The sequence below is a fragment of the Micropterus salmoides genome, unplaced genomic scaffold (assembly GCF_014851395.1).
Source record: "Micropterus salmoides isolate LMB-PRFRI ecotype aquatic unplaced genomic scaffold, ASM1485139v1 Ms_hic_scaffold_7, whole genome shotgun sequence".
Classification (NCBI taxonomy): Eukaryota; Metazoa; Chordata; class Actinopteri; order Centrarchiformes; family Centrarchidae; genus Micropterus; species Micropterus salmoides.
Window position 1 is genome coordinate 25,360,300 of NW_024044459.1, and position 20,118 is coordinate 25,380,417.

Genomic DNA, 20,118 nt, shown 5'->3' on the forward strand with positions numbered 1-20,118 from the left:
CAATAACAACAGGACCACACTGCCAAGGCAGCTTTCTTTGCTTAGTGTTTGGCAAAAAAGTTACGCGCTCCAGTTTTGGCTTTGCATTTTTGTTTCAGCCATTTTAATTAAACCTGTCTTTGATCTCAGTGTGTGCCCGCATTAGTGATTGGCTTAATGCCCAATACACTTAATTACTGGTGGTCACTCAAAAGGAAGCTCATCAGCAAAGATGTCAACAGGAATCACTGCACAGTGACAGATTATATGAAGCTAGAAAAGCAGCATGAAACCAACAACACGACCATTATGCACGTTATCGTTTACTGTCTGTTATTTATCAGTATGTTATCTGTTACTAGAACCTCTGTCTACAATCCTCCAGGAAGTCTTGAAAATGTGGAACAAAAATGTGATAAGAGTAAACTAATTTTTGCTGTAATGATTGTAGACAAGCTGGAGATTGGTGGCAAATAAGAAATCCAGTGTCCCCACTCCCCCGTTCATTGACCTCTCATTAATGGCCAGCTGAAAGGTTAATGATACAAGATGTTAATGAAGATTTCTTACTTCTAACTTTAGATTTATTTTAGATTCTAGATTTTAGATAGATATTTAGATTTCCTCAAGCATGACCACCAAACTGTTGACCAAACCTTTGTATAATTTAAATGTACATAATACAATTAAACAGAAGTTTGTATGCATATTAGCAAACAAAGTGGCAGTTGTGCTGTGAAACTCTATTTTAACTAATTAAGTAAAATCCTGCCAGTTCTGATCTGGACAGAAAAGAAAGGAAAAATAGCCCTACAACTGACTGTAAAAAAATAAATAAAAAACAACAAAGACATATTTTTCAAAAAAACCCATATGGTTTAACAGTAGATGTTTGTCATGGTCCCACTGTACCTCTCCTTCTCTCCCTGTGTTTTCTTGTTTTGTTTTCCCTGTTTGTTTAAATCTATCAGTTCCTATGTGCACGACTGTCTACCGAACATGCGGTCATCTCTTGCCGTAGTAAGGGAGCACCCAGGTGGTCCTTCATATATTGATTTTAGAATAGGCCGACACACACCACCAGCGTTCAACACGTTCATGGAAGATCGCAAAACAGCAAAACAGCAAAGTCAGGATTTACTAATACTGACAGTAATACGGACATATCTGTGCTAATACACACACACACATACACACACACACACACACACACACACACACTGAGCACTGACAAGCTGAGTTTTATGACTATTTTTCAACTCTAAAATGTCTTGCTCTAAACCTAAACTTCCCATGGGAAAACAGCATGCAGCTTAAGAAGTAGGTTGAGCTTTTGGCCAGAAGGCCATCAGCGGTGATTGTAAACTAGCCTTTTCTCAAAAGAGTTAGATTTCAGATCCTGACTGACAGAAATCATGAGATTTGTGTTGTGTGGTTAACTGGGTTTTCATTTCCTGTTTTTGTGCAAATTTTGAAATGGACACTTTCTGAAGAGATTGCTATCATGATATGATTTCTGTGTTTAACCCTGTTACAGCCTACCAAAGCCTGGGGGTAATTAAGAAATGCCAGAGCATTTGGAATTGGAGAAGTTGAATAGACCAATCACTGGAAGAGTTTTAAGCACACCCTATGCAGCTTAAAAATTAAGCCCATGATGGCAGGGAAAAAGCTCATTGTAATCCTGATAATACTCAATGGTCCATTAAGCTCAGTGGTGACCTCTTACTCTGAAAGAGAAGAGGTAAATTAAAGGGTCTAAAAATAATGTAATCCTCTTCTTTGACTGGTGCACAGTAGCGTTAAGCTGCACCATTGTAATTGAGTGACTGATGATCATGTACGTTTCTAGCAGTATACTGTGATAAGCAACTGACACAATGAAATAGAAAATGGGAATGGAGGAATAATAGCTCCACTGTGATTGTGGACACAAAGCAGCAGAGTTAAATTAGGCATGAGCAAAAAAGACAACAACTTGCACAAAATCTGGATTAGAGCTAATTTTTCTACTTGTAGACTTGTTTGGTCAAGCAGTGTGGAGCCTGTGAATCTGAAGGAATGAGGGAGTGAATGGGGAGAGAAGTGCTGTAAGAAAATCTTTGATGCAAACAAGGAAAGACAGTCTGGCACTATTGATGTATCGCAACCCCCACCCCCCGTGGCAGCCACTCCCAGATCCTAGTTGGCCACATAGATGGACATTTGAGAAACAATCACTTGAATCAGTCCTCTCTAATGGCTTCATAAAAGAAGTAATTATTCTGCAGCGGGGAGGCGCTGTCAATGGGAGATCAAATGATGTCTTCTGCTATCCAACCTTAACAAAGCTCCTCATTCAGGGCTTTACAGAATATCTGCAGTTCAGTTTTTTTTAGGAAGGAAAAGAGCTTTTTCCTCTTTTTCTTCTCCCACCTTCACTAAGCACAGAATATCTCTCTCCTTTAATTAAAAGTGAATTCTGCAGCTCAGTGCTGCTGTGAACTTCACTGCTTCAATAGACTTAAGAGGGGATTGCAGAGGGTTCCAGCAAATGTTTAGTTGTAGAGGAGGAGGAATGATGGGGGAAAGAGAAAATGCCTCTGTATGTAACGTGAGGCAACTTTCAACAACACATCATTAAAATAAACTGTGAAAACCCAAAACATCCCAACAGTATACGACTAAGAAATACAGTTATTTATTAACTGAGAACAAGGCACTTTCTTTTTCCATGTTGGACGAGAAAACCTACATTTTTACTAAGGAGAAGTGTTCTCAACAGCACCAAAGAGTGGGTGTTTGGTTCAGTTATATTTGGAGCCACCTGCTACTAAATATTTTTAGTGTTAACATGACTCAGTATTTACTATTTGTGAGCTTTAACAACTGTTCTGTAAAACAAGAGGCCAGAAAAACACAACTTAAATCTGTGATGTCAATGTGAGATCTGAGAACGTTAGTCCAAATCTGAACATGTTAAATTATACACACACAACCATGGATATTTGTGGCCACCTTTACCCATGCCTGTCTCCTGGTAATTATTTTTATATACTTCTACTTTATTTTGCCAATTGCGTTTTGAGGAAAAATGTAATTTCTGCCTGGACTACGTTCTTTGGCAATGTTTCCTCTTCCTGTTTCCTGTACCACTCATCATTGGGACATGGACAGGAGGTGTACCAGACAGGGTTTAAATCCTCAGCCAATTAGTTGTTGCATGTAACTTTCCCCTAAAACCATAAATATACATTCCTGTTTCTGTACAGATCCAACCAATGAGATACAAAATTTTAATTAGTAAATATTTGAGGTTTTGGTAGTTTATGTATGACGAAAGTCGGGCCAGCTTTCCCCACGGCTCCAGTCTTTATGCTAAACTAAGCTAACCACGTCTTCCAGCTGTGAACTTAACTCACAGGCATCAGATTAATATTTATCTTCTCATCTCCCTCCCTGAAAGAAATCGAAAAAGCATATTTACCAAAATGTTGAACTATTCCTTAAACGGATTTAAGGTAAGTGGAAATAACCATCACCTTTAAAGTTGTTATGCCAAAACTGTTCGCAAAAAGTTGCTCATTTAAGCACGCAGCATTTACAGAGAAACATTCTCATACATTTGGTGTCGTGTTTCTGGTCAGCTGGTGGATGCACGTCGAATATTCACTCTCTTTCTGTTTTTGGTCTCCACCAACCCCTGAGGGATATATCTGTCTCTTTAGCTGCTAAATGCTCCACTGTGCTCACCAGCTAGTTGCTAACTTTGTCTGTCTGCTGTTTGGTGTTGAGCAGGTGGTGTACAATGAGTTTTAGAGCTTTTTCTCTGGAAACAGCAGCCTGCTGTGACTGGAAATCAGTAATGAGTGAACAGTGACAGTCAACAAAATGGTACATTTGCGAGGTATACAACCAAAACAGCTGCAGATAATTCATTGTAGGTTTATCACTACTAACGACCCCTCTTACATTACATAGTCATTTGATCCATCGTTGACATACAGTATTGATAAGAGCAGCTTTTACTCAAATTTTTTGGAGAACACCAAAACAAATACAGCAGTGTCTTACAGTACTATATCAATCATGTAGACTGAGTGGGGAAACTTATTCATCGAGGAAGACACAACTGTCCTTCTGTATCACACAGATTCTTCTCTGTTGGACAGAGTAAGAACAGAAAAACAGCCGAGTGCTCAGCAGTGCCGTGAGAGGGGAGACAGACCCTCCACTGTAGGACGCACATTAAACCTCCTGTGTCAACGAGCACCCACTCTGCTGAAGTGTCCTTAAGCAAGAAGCTGAATCCTCCAACACTGTTTTTCTGCAGCTAACCCTTCCCTCTGACCTGCTGTGATGAGAGAGAAATGAAAAGATCATTTTGGATTTGTTTTTAAAGCAATGTAATGAATTCAGTCTGAAATTACTTTTCCAAAGGCACCGACCATTACAGTAAATGTGTGCTTCAGAGGCGCTGAAGACAGTCGGGGTGAAATGAGATGGTGCCAGGTTGAGACTGGTTGAGTCTGAAGTGATCAGTATTGACAAAAATCTCCCTTAGCATTTGCTAAAGTCCTCTTTTTCCTTTTAGAAAACCACAGTGCTGTCTCATAGGCTAATGCTACACAGCTGAATCCATTTTCAGCTAAATAAATCTTTGCACTTGCCCTTTGCCCTGTTGATCCATTGAATTTTTCAGCTCACTGTAAACAAATGTGACATTTTACAATTTTAACCAATGTGTATCCATAAAAAGCCCGATCAATCTGCACATACAAAGCTGAGAAAAGAGAGGATTAGATTAGGCAACTAAAGATGCTGTCTGGAGTAAAGGGGTGATCCTGTACACAGCGCCACATGCTGGGATCACTACAGACAATACAAGCTGCTCTCTCAGCACGAAGCAAAGTTAACAGCAGGTATTCAGTAAAACAGTCAAGTATTTAGAATTTTCCAGAAAAACGGACAAACAGTATCCACTTGATACTGAATGTGTGTGGAAAAAATCTACTTTTCTTGGTCTTCAAAGACAGCTACTATACAACTGCCACGTCCCTAGTTCAATTCTGGCCAAGGTATTAAAATTACAGAGGTATTGACAAAAAGATGTATCATACATGCATTAAATTATCATATAAATCATGTTCTTCCATTAGTACTATTGATTGATTAAAGTGTAAGTAACATTTAAAGGCAGCTGGGTTTCGTAGATCTACTTTTAACTACATTCTGTTGCGTACAGTTTGATCTATAAAAGTGCATAAGATGCATAAGGTAACTGTTGTAGAATAGAATATGAAATGTGGTGGAGTAGAAGCATTAAGTAGCATAAAATGTAAATATTCAAGATAAGAAACAGAGTATAATGCAGCCAAAACATGTGTCATGATAGAAATCTTTTCTCCACAGGAAAAAGACTCTCTTGCTATTAGTATGCTATATGTCTATATGGTTTTCACCACCTATGTATCACAGCAGAAAAAGTATTTGACACCCGTGCTTGTGGAGGTGTTTGGGAAATTAACATTAACTGAAGGGAATCTGAATTGCACTGAACATCATCAGAGACACTTTCTGACGTCATGTTCCTTTTAATAAACTGACTGAAAGGATAGCATGAGAACAGGCAGCTCGTTTGTCACTCTGAGTGTTGTTGTGTACAAGCTATTTAGCTGTTTCCCATGAGTTGTTCAATGTGCACGATCACGCACGGTGCAGTGGTCTGGGTGCATTCATCTGAAGAACATGAAGTGTGTATGTGGTAGGGTGCTCTGTAAGCATGCCCTGCAAAATGTGTACTGAAGCGTGGGCCTTTTTCAGCATCACGCAAATCTGCCTGTAAAGGTCGAGCAGCACCAGAGGCCTGTTGTCAGCATATCCTGTCCAATTAAATATGAACGTCATTAGAGGCCTTGTTGCTCATACGTCCTATTTTTAGCCAACTGTTGTTGTTGTTGTTGTTGTTGTTAATGTCCTCATGTCCTAATTGTTGGTCCCATCACCTCCATATAAAAGGACAATTCCATAACTGGGTAAATTAACATGTTAAAGTCTGTACTTGGCACGATCCTGCCCTGAGTTCTCTGTGTGCTGTATTTTCATTCTTGTTTCTGTCTGGTTCTTGATTTTTGTCTTTGTTTTGAAGTTTCGGTTTTATATCAGCGTCCTCTCTTCTGTTCCGTCTTGTTTATTCTTATGTTTATTTGGATATCAGCTTATTTCAGTAACTACCAGTTCTCTTGTTCCTTCTTTCATGTCTTGGTTCTTAGTCCTGTGTCTTTAGTTTATGGCTTAGTGTGTAATCCTGGTTCTGTGTTTAAGTTCTGAGTCCTAGTTCTTAGATGTTCTCTAGTTCATTGTTCCCGTTTAGATCTATCCTGTGTTCTGTTTCATTCAGTCTGTTCAGTCTTATTTTGACATGGTCTGTGTTTCGTAACCTGTGTTCAGTCTTGATGGCTTGTTTCCTGTTGTATTTAGTTTGCCTTATTATATTCAGTTTGTATTCTGCATTTAGGTTTGGTTCTGTCTGTTTCTCCTGCTCTCTCCCTGCCTGCCTGTTTGCTTGATTAATCCACCATGTCTCTCACCTGTGTATCCCCTTCCTGCTCGTTAACCCTGTGTATGTGTTGCCTGTGTTTTCCTCAGTCTGTGTCTTGTCGTTGTAGCTTGTTTGTTGCTCTGCCTCATGTCATGTGTAGTTTTGCTCTGTTCTGTGCTTTCCTGGATCTATAACCCATTGGATTATTTCTGTTGGATAACTCTGTTCTTTTGGATTATTTCACCTTGCTTACTTTGGACTCAGCCACTCTACTTGTAAGTGTGCTCACTCTTGGTTTAGCCGTGAATAAATATCATTGAACTGTATCTGTCAGCCTTGTGTCCTGCATTTGGGTCCTAAACCTTCAACTACTACACCATTCGTGACGGTACTGTTCTATTTGCAACTTAATGTACTTCTAAAATGCACATGTATTTAAAAGTGGTCATTATGCACATTTTCAGCTAGCATTTTAGCTACCAAGTGAAGCATCTCATTTATATTTGATCATTGTTGGGAGTTGTACATGCGACAAGCAAAGTAGTGTCCAAAACAAAGCCACTTCAGATGGTTACCGTGGCTTCGCTATAGCCATTTGTGCAGAACAACCTGAACCAGCTTCACAACCTGGAGACTGAAGCAAAACACGAGTGGTATTTTTCTAACTAGCTTTCCCACCGGGTATAACACTACAGCTTTGGGTTATCTTCACCCTACAATGCTGCACTTGAACACTCGGTAAAGTTACATTGCCTTGTTAATTTTAAATATAATTAACAACTATTAAAGCGTACTTAAATGTTGTGGGCATCCCACACTAGCTTCTAGGTGAGCATTATGGCGCGTGTTACAAAGTGACGCATATAGGTTATAGAAGTAAAGGCTGGGCTACAGTCAAGCTGTTTTCAGGTAGTTCAACAGCAGTGATTTTTGCGGGAGATGGTAACTCCCTTTGGGATTTTCCACTTGGCAACCTATTACATGCGCAAAAACAATATAACACAATAAAGGAAAGGCAAAAAGCATAATATGACCTCTTTAATTCTGGACAAAAACAAGTGACTTTAATGTATGTTTAAGCCAAATCTTGAAGTAATGAGAGTACAGCTTGATTCTACAATGAGGTTATGATGATGGGCTCTGTATATGTATAGGCATTCGTTCTTTATAACTATTTAAGAGAACATAAGGGTATGCCATTTGGATCTTATTTTCTTTTATGTATTTCTTAATCAATAATATTTTATACATTCCCTTTTATATTCTCACTTGACTCACTTTTATTTTAGCCTATGTTTGTTTGTTTGTTTGTTTGTTTTTCAGCGACTTGGACAAAAAGTGGACAAAATCTAGTATCGGTAGCCATTGTAAATACAATTGTTGTTAATGCACACACAGGGCGCAGGGTTCAAGAGAAATGTTTTGATCTCTAATACGACTCCAGCCATACAAAACTGTTGTCATCATGACATCACATATACCTAAAATCAAAAGGAAATTGAGAAAGAGTCACTTCTTCGATGAGGGAAAGCTTATGTGTATAGAGTGGAGCACTGCGGTATGCAATGAGGGTGTGGGTGTGGAAGCAGAAATGGGCAAAGTATCTGGGGATTCAGGCTTTCTGACAGCTGCCTGCTTTGAGTTCGCACGAAGAAGAGAACCTCAGTGATGCAGCCTCTCCTACAATGAATAAAATATGACGACCATGCAGTGGTGTTTCACTGTTGCTCTGATGCAACATGGACAACATCTCTGAAGCAATGGAAGAAAGAAGAGGGCTGCGTGTGTGAATGTTTACAACTCTGTGTGTGTGAGGGAGAGATACAGAAACAGAAACCTCTGAAATAACCAAGCCAGATGACAGTGAGGTGCTCAATTGTTTTCATAAAATAATACTTGCACTTCTGTCCCAAAAACATATTTTTTCCTCTAGTGGCACTTTGCCATGCAGATAGTTTTGATTTTATGGGCCCAGGTTTTGAATTTCTGCCTCTGAAGCTGAAATGGACTCTTTCTTCAGTGGAAAGTAGTTTCAAAAAACATTTCTCAGTGAGCTCTGTGGATTTTCCTGAGTAACTGGGACATTATTTATGGAACAACATGCTGACTTTTTCAATACTGTTGAGTGCCAAAAAGAAATTTCCCTCTGTTATATTCGAGTGGATAAAACTAAAACTATCTGCATGGATAGATCACAGTATTTTTGTGAATTGGGTGAGCTGGCCGTTTAAGCTTCAGTTTGCACAGAATTCACAAAACTCAATGTTTATCTTCGCTGCTGATTGATCTTTAGTATAGTTGTTATCACAGTTAGTAGGAACCTTCCAGCTATGACAATCCTTCCAGCAACCAGTCAGTTGCAACACCTCAGCATCACAAGCAAATAAGCAGAAAAGCAGAAATAAACAGCTGTAAGTAATAAATAAATCACTGAAATGTTCATCTTCTGCTGAATGAAATGAATGCAAACTTAAGAGAAAAGCCTTAATCATCAATGACCCCGCAATCTCTTTTACAGATCCGCATAGCCTTTCTGGATTTCTTTGTGGTGAAACATTATTGAACAATTCAAGTGAACGTTTCTTGCTCTCAGGTCTCTCTTGGAGAAGAGATCTTAATCTCAATGAGACGGAATTCCATGAAGCCGTCCCATCTTATGATCGGATGCTTGAGCCCATCTGACAGTGCTGTAGTCAGACAAAAAAAAGAGGTTGAGAGTTTAAAACAGCAAATAATGCAGCCTGTGTTTAAGCCTCAACGGTTCAGCGTGTTTAAGTTGCCGCGGTTGACTGAGGAGAGGGCTGAACCCGGGAGTCAGTGAAGCGCTGAGCGGGAGCTCGAGCTGAGTCATCTCACCCTCAAGCAACCTGGGAAAGACATCTGCACAGTCACAGAGAGAGCGGAGGTGATGAGGGTTGACAAGGCGTGGCAATGGGCTCGTGGCTGACCAGGCGTGCTTCATTTACTGCATGTGATAGTTCCTAACATCACGGCCAACCTGGGCGGCTCAACTGACAGATGGAGAATATTAGCGCTACAGAGGAGCTCATATGTGTGTTCTGCTTACTGCCAGATTCAGAAAAGCAGCTGATAAGGGGGATAGGCTTAGGCGCTCATCCTGCTTGCTGCAGGAAATTAATGGAACAACATGTAAGGCTGCGTGTAAAAATAATAAGCCCTTACTTAAGTGTGTATAAATAGGCGAAGGTTGGTTACTGTTGCACATCTTTCAGATGAAATCCCAGTAGATGCAATTACTGAGCACAAAACTATCATGAGAATTTGCTACTATTTACCCTTTAATGGCATATTCCCAACAGGAAATAAGCAAAAGTAGTTTATCCGTTTAAAAGCTTGAACATCCTGTTACTCCATGATAATCACAGCCGTAGAGGGGTAGTTTGGGGAGGAATCAAGGGATGCACATCTTGATTTGGCCAAGTAGTTCATTTCACAGCAACTTGACAAATTTCTCAAGCAAGTGTGAGAGCTCAATTAGGGCCCAGCACGCTGAAAGGAGATCTGAAGCTGCGGCTGACACTGACTGCACAGGCTGACATACCCAGAGGGGGCTCTACTCTTTCTGATTCTGTCTCACACAGGGGCTCCTGCTGCTGTATTGCAGTATTGTTAGGACAGGGCTTATCAAAATCTCTTGACATCCTCTTTAAAGAAAAAAGCCTGTCTAATTCTTCACCGTGCAGTCTGGATGATGATGGATGTGTTTTCACAGATCAACTAACACAGCTTGAAGTGATGTTCTCGAAGCTCAGAAAACACCACAGGCCTGCTCACTAATATGGATATAATGTCTACTTTATCGACCTAATAGAGCTTAAAAAAGACTTATTTATATGTTTGCTGTCAACATAATTAAAATCAGAGGAAACAAATTATGACTTGTTATCTTTATTCCTACATTATTCTGTTTTCTTTCACCTATTAGCAGCTATATACAGCTTCATAGTGGGAATTTATACATCCATCCATCAATCCATCGTCAACCGCTTATCCTGCGTACATTTATTTAGGAGTATAAATGGTGCTTTAGTTTGAGGTCCAGCATGACCCAAAGATAAATGCTTCCCAGACTAACACACAGGCAGCACTCAGACCATTTGTGTCCTCCAGTTTCCTAAAAGTGTGGTAAACTAAATTTCTCTATTTAAAGGCTCGGCTGTTGCTCTGTTGGTGCAGCAGGTTCAGAAAACAGAGCCCAGCAGTTTGACACCAACAAAGGCCTTTTTGTGAAGCAGGGATCGAGTTGAAGAAAGGACAAGGAGGTCTGCTACTCGAGGTGAGCTATTACAGTGGTGATGTGCTAATCTCGGCGACTGGCACCATCTCAAGGTCGGCCATGGACCACAGAGAATGTGGCTATTATATTCACTGTTTTCTCCTTATGGTCTGCTCCTCATGTTTTTTCATTTTCTCAATTGCTCTCGCACTGTCTTCCCCTCTCTTCATTCTCTCTGACACACACATGATGTCAAGCCTGTACCTCCCCTGAGCGGTAAGTGTTGGACGTTTGAGTCAGTCAGTGTGAGACAGTCTGACGGTGCAGAGGGCAAACGGAGACTCTGGGTCAGACAGAGGGGAGCCAGAGTTGATGCTGCATCCCCGAGTCCCCGACTGACCTCCTGATAAGCGGTAAATATTATGATAATCCACATTTGGGGACAAAGTCTTGTAGGAATTTTTTTCTAAAACTGTAAATGATATATTTAAAAAAATAAACATGCTGCTGTTTGATTACAGTAATTATATATAAAATGAGGTGATTTAACAGTGGTTCTCAAAGTGGGGGGGAAATATGGAATATATCTAGCCAAGTGATCAAGATTCAGGCTTGTGAAAACTCAAAATGCAACTTGCATTTACATTTGCATTATTACCTTGAGAGTAATAAAAAATAAAATGCAGTTTAGGTTCTAGATAATGTTGTTTCAATGAAATTCAACTTGGCTCTTCATTTCCAGTTAATTCAGTTTACGTGGGGATTATTTTTGGTTTCCAAAGGCCTGCACTGATTTAAGACATTAGTCAGCAACAGATATTTTGTTGCACCATAATAGTTATGTTCTCTCACCCAATGTTGATATAAAAAATAATGGAAAACACACTTGCATTTGCACCCCAGCATGTTCGGAAATGGACAAGATGGAAACACACAAACACTCTGACTCTAGATACACACACACACACACACACACACACACACACACACACACACACACACACACACACACATCTCTCCCTCATATTAGCCTTTGTTGGATTAAAAAACATCCATACCCTCAGCAGGGTACCTGTCTCTGTCTGAGAGAAAAGCCTGAACAGCAGGTCAAAAATATAATTAGCTATTTAGCTTTCCTTCATTCCTTGAAGTCTGAAAAGTGTTCTTGACATACTGCCCATTAGGAAGAAAAGTACAGTATGACTAAAACTTAATACCTGACATTTGGTTTACACACTAGATGGACTTTAATACAATATATTTCGTTGGCTGTGTTGTCTGAAATTTCTTTTCAAGATTATTGGTTTGTTTTGGTCCCACTTTAGTTTGAGTCTTTCAATAAAACCCAGAGACTTGAGTCAAAGTTTAGGTTTTGGGTTTTCCCAGCTCTGTCTGATGTCTACCTGCCACCTGTTTAGGCAGTGATTATCTGGATACGTCTTACGAAAGAGGTCTGGTGCTGTGAATAATCCTCCTATAAGCTGAAAATCTGGCTGAGATGTGCATGCAGCGAGGCTGACCCACTCCTTGGATCTGTGTAACCGGAACACGGTTTTAAAGATGATCCTCTCTCTAATATCATATTTTATTTCGAGGAAAGGGGAAATAAGCTATTGCAAAATATAATGAATTAAGACATTCCCTTTATGTTGTGTATTCACACCAATAAAAGTGAGAAGAAGTGTGAAACTACTATTCTGCTTTTGAACGTCAGATACTGGAAACACTGAAATGTTCAGCACGTCTTTGGCGAAGAAGTATTTCATGCCAAGCTATTTCTGTCTAATGAAGATCTTGACATTCTTTCTTGATGGGGATGTTTCAGGAGTAAGTTCACCACCCAACCTACACACAGCTCGCACTGTGCCACTGTTATTTCACTGTCAGTTCCTCTGCCGATCTTCAAAGCCTGCGGCCACTGGATATGATCCATGGCACGTCCCTAAGAGGACACCAAGAGGATGAAGAGATAAGCTCTGGAGGAATTCAAAGCCTTCACTGCGGCCACCCCGTCTCTACACAAAGGCCTTCAAATCTGAGCACCTTTGAAGTTGTCCTCTGCAGCCACAGCCAAACGTGTGTGTGGAAAGTTCAACATCAAATTTACACAAAGCATTTCTGTCTTTCAGGATTCAGTCTTCACGGCGCAATCGTAAAGGCTGATGGCCGATGCTCCACTTAAATTCCAGAGGGACAAACTGCTGCGATTTTGATTCTGATTATTCATTAAATCAGCAGCAGCAGTGGGAACAGCACCTCCTATTCTCGAGTGCACAAAGACGAATTTCAGTTGTTGCCATAGTTCTCTCACGTCTCCTCACTTCTGCATCAGGCAGGACTGAGTTCATAGGACAGGACAGCTGATGTTAGCAACAATAAAATCTATGTGATTTTATTTTCTAAATGAGTGTGAACAGCTGAAAGCACATTATGATATAATATGGTAGAAACTGACATTACCAGAGGGTTAAATAAGAGTTACATTTACCTGAAGCTTTTATCCAAAGTAACTTACAGTTGCTATTTATCAGAGGTCGCACAACTCTGGAGCAACTAGGGGCTAAGTGTCTTGCTCAGGGACACAATGGTGGATGTGTCACAGTGGGGATCTGAACCCGGGTCTCTCACACCAAAGGCATATGTCTTATCTACTGCCCCATCACCACCCCTTTTTATGAATTACGGGGAAGGGGAGCTTCTATTTTCTATTTTACAGTGCCGTTCGTGGTATTGATCAGTTCTGCTTGGTTAGATTCCGGAGCTATGAAACGAGTGCTCCCACTGCCATAACTAGAGGTCTGTCATGCTCTGCTTTTTATTTATCAGTCTTTAGTCATTCCAAGTGCTGAACCAGCAGCAGCATGAGCAATTAGTGCCATTCATAAATTGATTTTAACAGCATTGTGATCAATCCTAACAACCATTATGTTCTTCTTCCTCTACTTTTACACTTCTCACTGAGCAGTTGGTTCAATACAATGATCTACAGTACACCCAGGTCATCAGAAACAATGAGGGGGAGAAGAGGCTGCTTAATTTGCATAATTTCATTAAAATCATAAGGAGTTTTCTCGTAATACCCTTGCACAGCTGAGGATAAATAGTGTAAGATGATTTTCATTATTATTCTGCATATTATGTTCTCGATTCTTTTTTTACCCTATAAAATGGCAAATAAATTGTGAAATATGCCATTTATATTATCTCAGAGACCATAGTAACATATTGAAACTAAGTGCCAAAAAGAAAAACACTATGTCAGACAGAGTAGCTGGACTCTTGGTCTAAAACATTAATACATGAATGAGCTCAGAGAACATGTTTTGTACATGCTAGAGTTGAAAATCTAGTAGTTAAACTAAAGAAGCAAATGAGGGGAGAAAATGCAGGTTAGCTTCTGCCTGTTTCATGAGTCTGATTTGTAGCTCTGGTTAAAAATTAGCACAAGTGCTCTAATTAAAGTCCACCGACTTCACACTTCTGGGAAAATGATTCAGTCTGTGAGCCACCAACCATGAACCTGGTTAGAGTCTAATGCATCTTTACTGCCCACTGAGCATGATAATGTACTGAGTAGAGAGCAGGGACACCTTACAGTCTGTCACACAACAGCATACAAACACCACAGGTGCAGATATTACAGATAAAAATATTATTAAGACCTCTGAACTGGATTACCATTACTGTAGGAGTCAAATTAATAGAAGAATACATTGGATTTTACAGTGCAGTGAATAGAAACAAGACAAGGCCGATTAAGGCACTACCTCTCTACTTCACTCAGGTATTTTTATCGCCTGAGGCTCAGTCTAATCAAAACATATGGCCTTTAAATAGACAAAGCCTTCTGCAGCTATACTGTACAGTCTTTCCTTTAACAAGTGGCAGCTTCTTTATTCGTATTGAAAACTAGGAAACGGATTTCTTGGTTTGTGGGTCTACTTCAGGGGTGTTAACCAGCTGTGTTCATACCAATGTGCCTCGACTAGTGACTTCTACAACACCACAAATACTCTGTGCACGTCTTACAGGACTGATTCTGAGCTGCTACAGTAAACGTTTCCCTCTGGGTTGTTATCAGATCAAATGTAACTTCACCTTACCTTAAACACGAGTCAAGAGAAGGCTTCAGCAGATGGTTAGATGTTGCAGTTCACAGGACGAAACTCAGCCTGAGGTTGGTCATCTCTCATGCTCAGGCATGTTTCATCTCCACGGCCATTCAGGCAGATATGAACAGCAGCGTGCTCTCTCATAACCAGCGTTTTTTTTTTTACTGTGCTTTCAGCCGCAGGCAGCTACTGTTATTTTATCAATCTAATTAGCTCGTGTCTCTCAGTGCTGTTCAATAATATACTGTACCGCATATAAACCGCTGCGCACTTCCAGCTTACAGTCGGAGAAGGAGGGAGTAACGTAAATGGCCCTGTAGGCTCTCCTAAGTCTACATCAGCCCCTCTTCGCTTCACTCGCTCCAGTCAGCTGTTCAGGTCAAAGCGTGGATGTGATGCAGGCGGTGGGTCGACCTGTCTGTTCTGTCGTCTGTCCGATGTGAAGGAAGACACTGTTTGACGCTGCGGAGAGGCAGCGCCGCACCGTGCGCCCTGCGCTCCCACACGGACCAACAGCACTGCCTGCTGTACTTAAAGAGACACAGCAGAGCTCACAGAGGCGCAGTGTCCGCCGCACTCCGCTCTGCTTTTTTGGGCCAAGCAGCACAGGTTTGGCGCGGTGACACACTCCCTGCTGATAAGCCAATTTAAGCTACAAATCGCCACAAAGTCTAAAGCACTCACATACTGTTGATTTGAAACGAAAGTCTTATCAGTGTATATGGCCCTCTGCTGGATTGCAGTGACAACAAGCGATGGACAAAAAAAAAAAAACATGTATACTGCAGAAATAACAGTGATATTAATAATTGTAGCAACAGTTAGTTTGAAGTGCAGCTGGGCCCTGGTTGTGCAAATGTTGGTCTGGGTAGAGAAAAGGCTCCAGCATTTACATCTCATGAGGCACCCTGTCAAGACAATACACTAACCATGGACAGAATATTATCATGTACTATCATGTATATAATTAAATCTAGTTTGGTCCTAGTTTTTAGTTTAATTTCTGAAATGTTATTTTATTTATGTCTTATCACACTTATACACACTAAAAATCTTTCACCCAAAATTGACTCAATTTGGGTCAATATAGGATCAATGTAATACTAGGTTATCTTTGTCCAGCAGGGTCAATTATGTGAATTTAATCTATTTGGGATTATATGTGTATGTAAAATATCCAAAGCTTTCCATGACTGCATGAATCCAAGAGCTGTGAGAGAATTGCACAGAAATTAATACATGGATACAAATTCACCCTTTTCTTCGTCTCCATGAGCTAAACATTACACACAGACATACAGTAAAACACCACTGGCACGTTTTGATTAACACTGAGAGTGTTTTTGCTTGCTCTGCATTCTGATTTTAATCCTGATTTCCGTTTCTGCTTCACCCCTCTCAAACCCACCTCCAGATGTTCAGCTGCTGCTGTGTGTGTGTGTCCCTGTGGCATGCGGAATTTCTAGTGTCAGATTGGGGTGATCATCCATTCTGTTTAATTGCAAATCTCCTTGGGTGTAAACTGCGCGCTTCAATCAGTTTTATCGTTCTGTCCCTGACAGTCACGACTGTTAAATCAATGGCTTAGAGCACTGCATTACACAGATCTTTAAAGGGCATGTACACAAATAGACATTCACATGCAAGCAGAGCGCACATAAGAACACAGATGGATAGCCTACAGGGAGTTTAGAGTCTCCATTCCAACTGGCTGGTGTGTGTTTTTGGAAACTGGGACGTCAAACAAAAAGATGAAGTTTTAATGAAAGAGTAGGCTATTGTGAGTTTGTCTCACCTGTATGGTTAGTCAAAGCCTACTTCTTCCCTTCGTCCCTTCAAGCTCCAGCACCAGCCATCTGTGTAAGCCACTCAGTTATTACAAGCTTATTGCTGCTCTGTCCTTAAGAGATGGTGTGCTGACACAACAGAGATGACTCTGCATATTTCAGCATCATCAATTCATGGGTTGGTTGCTGTCGCCCATAGCGCTGTCAGCTACAATTACTCTCATCTATGTGGTGACTCAGCGACGGACTCCAACTTATAGGGCCACTCTAGAAATCACCAGTGTGCAGTGTGTGATATTACTCATGCTGAATCAGGGAGACAGGACGGGACAGCGTCCAAACAACAGCATCCTATAACTCTCAGACTGTTTGAAGAAGGCAAATGGATTTTGTGTTTAGATTAACTGTACTGCAGAGTGCTGCTGATAGATGCATTTTTATGTCATTTTCAAGGGTATACACACATGCATGCATTGTTAAAGGTCAAACGTAGTGGGTAAATCATGTGGTGCAAGAGATAAAACTCCAGGCCAGCCAATATAATGTCAAACCCTTTCACATCTGCATCACAAGGCGGCAGTCGCTGCATAGAGTGCATTATGCACTGGCCTGTGTGTGACCGCCACTGGTTTATCTACCCTTCAGATGCAGAAGACAGAAGCAAATAAACAATAATGGGCTCTTTGTGTAAGATCACTGCCCTCTCATAAGGATACGTAGGTGGCGGTATTAAAGGGGGATGGAGAGAATGTTACTCCATTTTCAGATTGTGACTGGGTTAAATGGTTCTTCTGATGGTCTATTTCATGTCACAATCTGACAAATGGGTGTTGTGAGCACAGATAGCACACAATATGAAAAATAACTCCCTCTTCTACTCCCACGTATCTCAAGCCAAAATCTGTCAAAGATCATTTTATGCACAATCCCACTGTTGTATTCAAAGGGAGGTTTCATCCAAGAGACCAATCTAGCGTCTGAGCTGTAAACAGAGTCTCATCAGAAATCTACTAGAGCTACAGTATGGGAAGAAATTGAACAGTCTCATATTCTCACATACTCATTTGTCACACATTTTGCAATGTGACAGGTGTAAAACAAAATACGTCAAACTCTTACATACTGCTAAAAGAATGAAAGATATTCTTTTTAGGTTAGCAGTCAATATCACATGCAGAGACCTCGTATTGACGTCAGAAGCCAACATGAACTTCATTGTTGCTCCTGATAATCAGCTTCAGGTTTCTTAATGGACACTATTGTATAACCAAAATCAAAACCCCCACAGCTTTCAAAAACACTATTGTCAAAGAGCCATTGGGCCTGTTTTGAAGTGCTAAGACTCTTTTCAGATGAGATCAAGTAAAGACCAGGTAAAGTGCACTTGAAAACATCAGTGTACACTAAAAATATATAGTTAAATTATTACCATCAGCGTGCAATGACTATTGTCAAATGTTTTGAACTGACAAGGAAAATCTTTAGTCAGGGACAGACATGAGTTACACATACTTCTAGACTTCACACACGCATTTCCTGTATAGGTACAGTATATATGGTCTGTATAGTCAGACAAATTATACATTGTAAAGCAATTAATGTTGCTTGTTCAATGTAATGTAAAATAACCATCCAACTTTGCAGGCCTGAATCAATACAGTTGGAGCTAACTGTTGCCGGACAACAAACAAAATTGATTTAGTTTTCCTTTACTAATTATCAACTGAGATATTGCTGATTGTGCTGCATTCTTGTGTCAGTCAGCTTATAATCACGTGTCATGTTTATCGATCTGCTTAGTGATTTATTATCTGCCTGGTGGCCACACTCCCATGGGACAGATCAATGTTTCTCGGTGGTGTCAACAGTGAAACCTCCCTAGTCTGACATGTGTAGAAAGACGTCACTCCACCATGTCTACGTGTTTCTGCACTGTGATAATCATCAACAGCTGAATTGAAACCTTACCATTCCTTTCTGGAATAGTTCTCATTGATTTGACACAGGAATGACACAATCAATAAGTGTAGTCACTGTGCACTCAGTCTGACCTTCAAACCAATAAACACTTGCTTCCTGCTCCGCAGGCAGCTTTTTGGCAACAGTTGCTGTTACATAAGTGTTTATGTTGTGAGCAATTCTTTCTTTTAGTGTTTTCAACATGTTACATAAATGTTTTACTTTGCTGTGATTCAATTACAAGAACATTTTTATTGTATGGCACTGGAAGGATCTTACTGCTGAAAAACATCATGCTGAATTCCTTTTCCTAACCTAAAAAAACCCTAAAGATATTATCTATTTCTCTTCCACTTCCTTCTGACAATAAGGAAGATGTACGGCCGCAGTTATTCTTTGTTCTTACCTTGGTGTTGCCCCCTCAGGGATAAAGACACACAGCACCAAACCATAAAATGCTGCTCCAACTCAACATGTTTTGCTGCTAACTAGTGTTCTCTTATGACAGTTGCCTGCCAATAGCAACAGTTTCATCTCCGGTTTGAGTAACTCATCTTACGAGATGGCTCAGAGGTTTCACACATAGCCGACACATCCTCTGAGCTTCCTGTCTGCATATAGAGCACTGTGGTCCGGCTTCACCAACAAAAATCTAGATACATTTTAGGTCAATAAATATTTGTCATGTGGTGAAGTGTGTAGCTTTTTCCATCATGATTGTATCTATCTGCACTACTACATCACTGTCATTCCATATTCTGTTTGTTGATTATGACAGTCTGGATAAACTGTAATGCTGTGACTGACTGGAAGTCGTACATCAAGTATCAGTGACAGACAGCGACACTGACTTATAAGTGAAGCTGTGTGGGCCAGGACTATGTGATTGTGAGTGTGTTTTGTTCAGAGGGATATGCACTGTTCCTTTCTCTGAAAAATTAGGGCTCTTTCAGATAGCACATGGCAGTAGCATGACATACTGGGTTGCAGTATAAGGAATGGTGATGAAACAGTCTCAGATACAGATATAGTAAATGAGGGTGTGAAAAAACACAGGTTCCCGGTCTGTTTATCATGAAGGCCGAGAGGAAGGACGAGGTGTAGCAGGATTTACTGAGGCAGCAGTGCTCTATTAAACCGGGTGATGGATGCTGGCATTAATAATTCAGCAGTCTCTCTGAAAACTATCAAAAAATAGATCCTACATTATTTAAAGGGCACAATGAATTAATTAGAAATATGAATTAAGGATGAGATTATCCTGAGCATTCAACTTAAATCCCAGGCAGTAGCACTCCAGCAATCAACGGACAAATCAGTTTTTTACTGTAGATTTTACACACGCAAAAAAAAAAAATGTTCTGCTTCCACTGTAATTGCTATTCAGGCAGCATCTCAATGTCGTTGCTGCAGCCCGGGGTAGTATTACCAGAGACCTACAACTTTCAGTCACCACGAAAAAATAATGATTTTTTCACTGACTTTCCTTTAATCCTATTGACTCTACTGTCTGTCGTATCTCAC

The 20,118-nt window shown here is 40.4% G+C and overlaps 1 protein-coding gene across 2 annotated transcripts in view; it reads right to left on the minus strand.

Moving 5' to 3' along the window:
• wscd2 (WSC domain containing 2) overlaps positions 1–19,117 on the minus strand; it is a 42,823-nt gene extending 23,706 nt beyond the window's left edge. The window contains exon 1 of one of the 2 annotated variants that reach the window (XM_038704008.1): positions 19,001–19,117. The gene's annotated coding sequence lies outside the window, so the exon portion shown is untranslated. Of the gene's footprint in view, positions 1–14,839; positions 15,359–19,000 lie in introns of those variants that run through there. The other variant, XM_038704007.1, reaches the window with a different exon arrangement.
• Between the last annotated feature and the right edge of the window lie 1,001 nt (positions 19,118–20,118).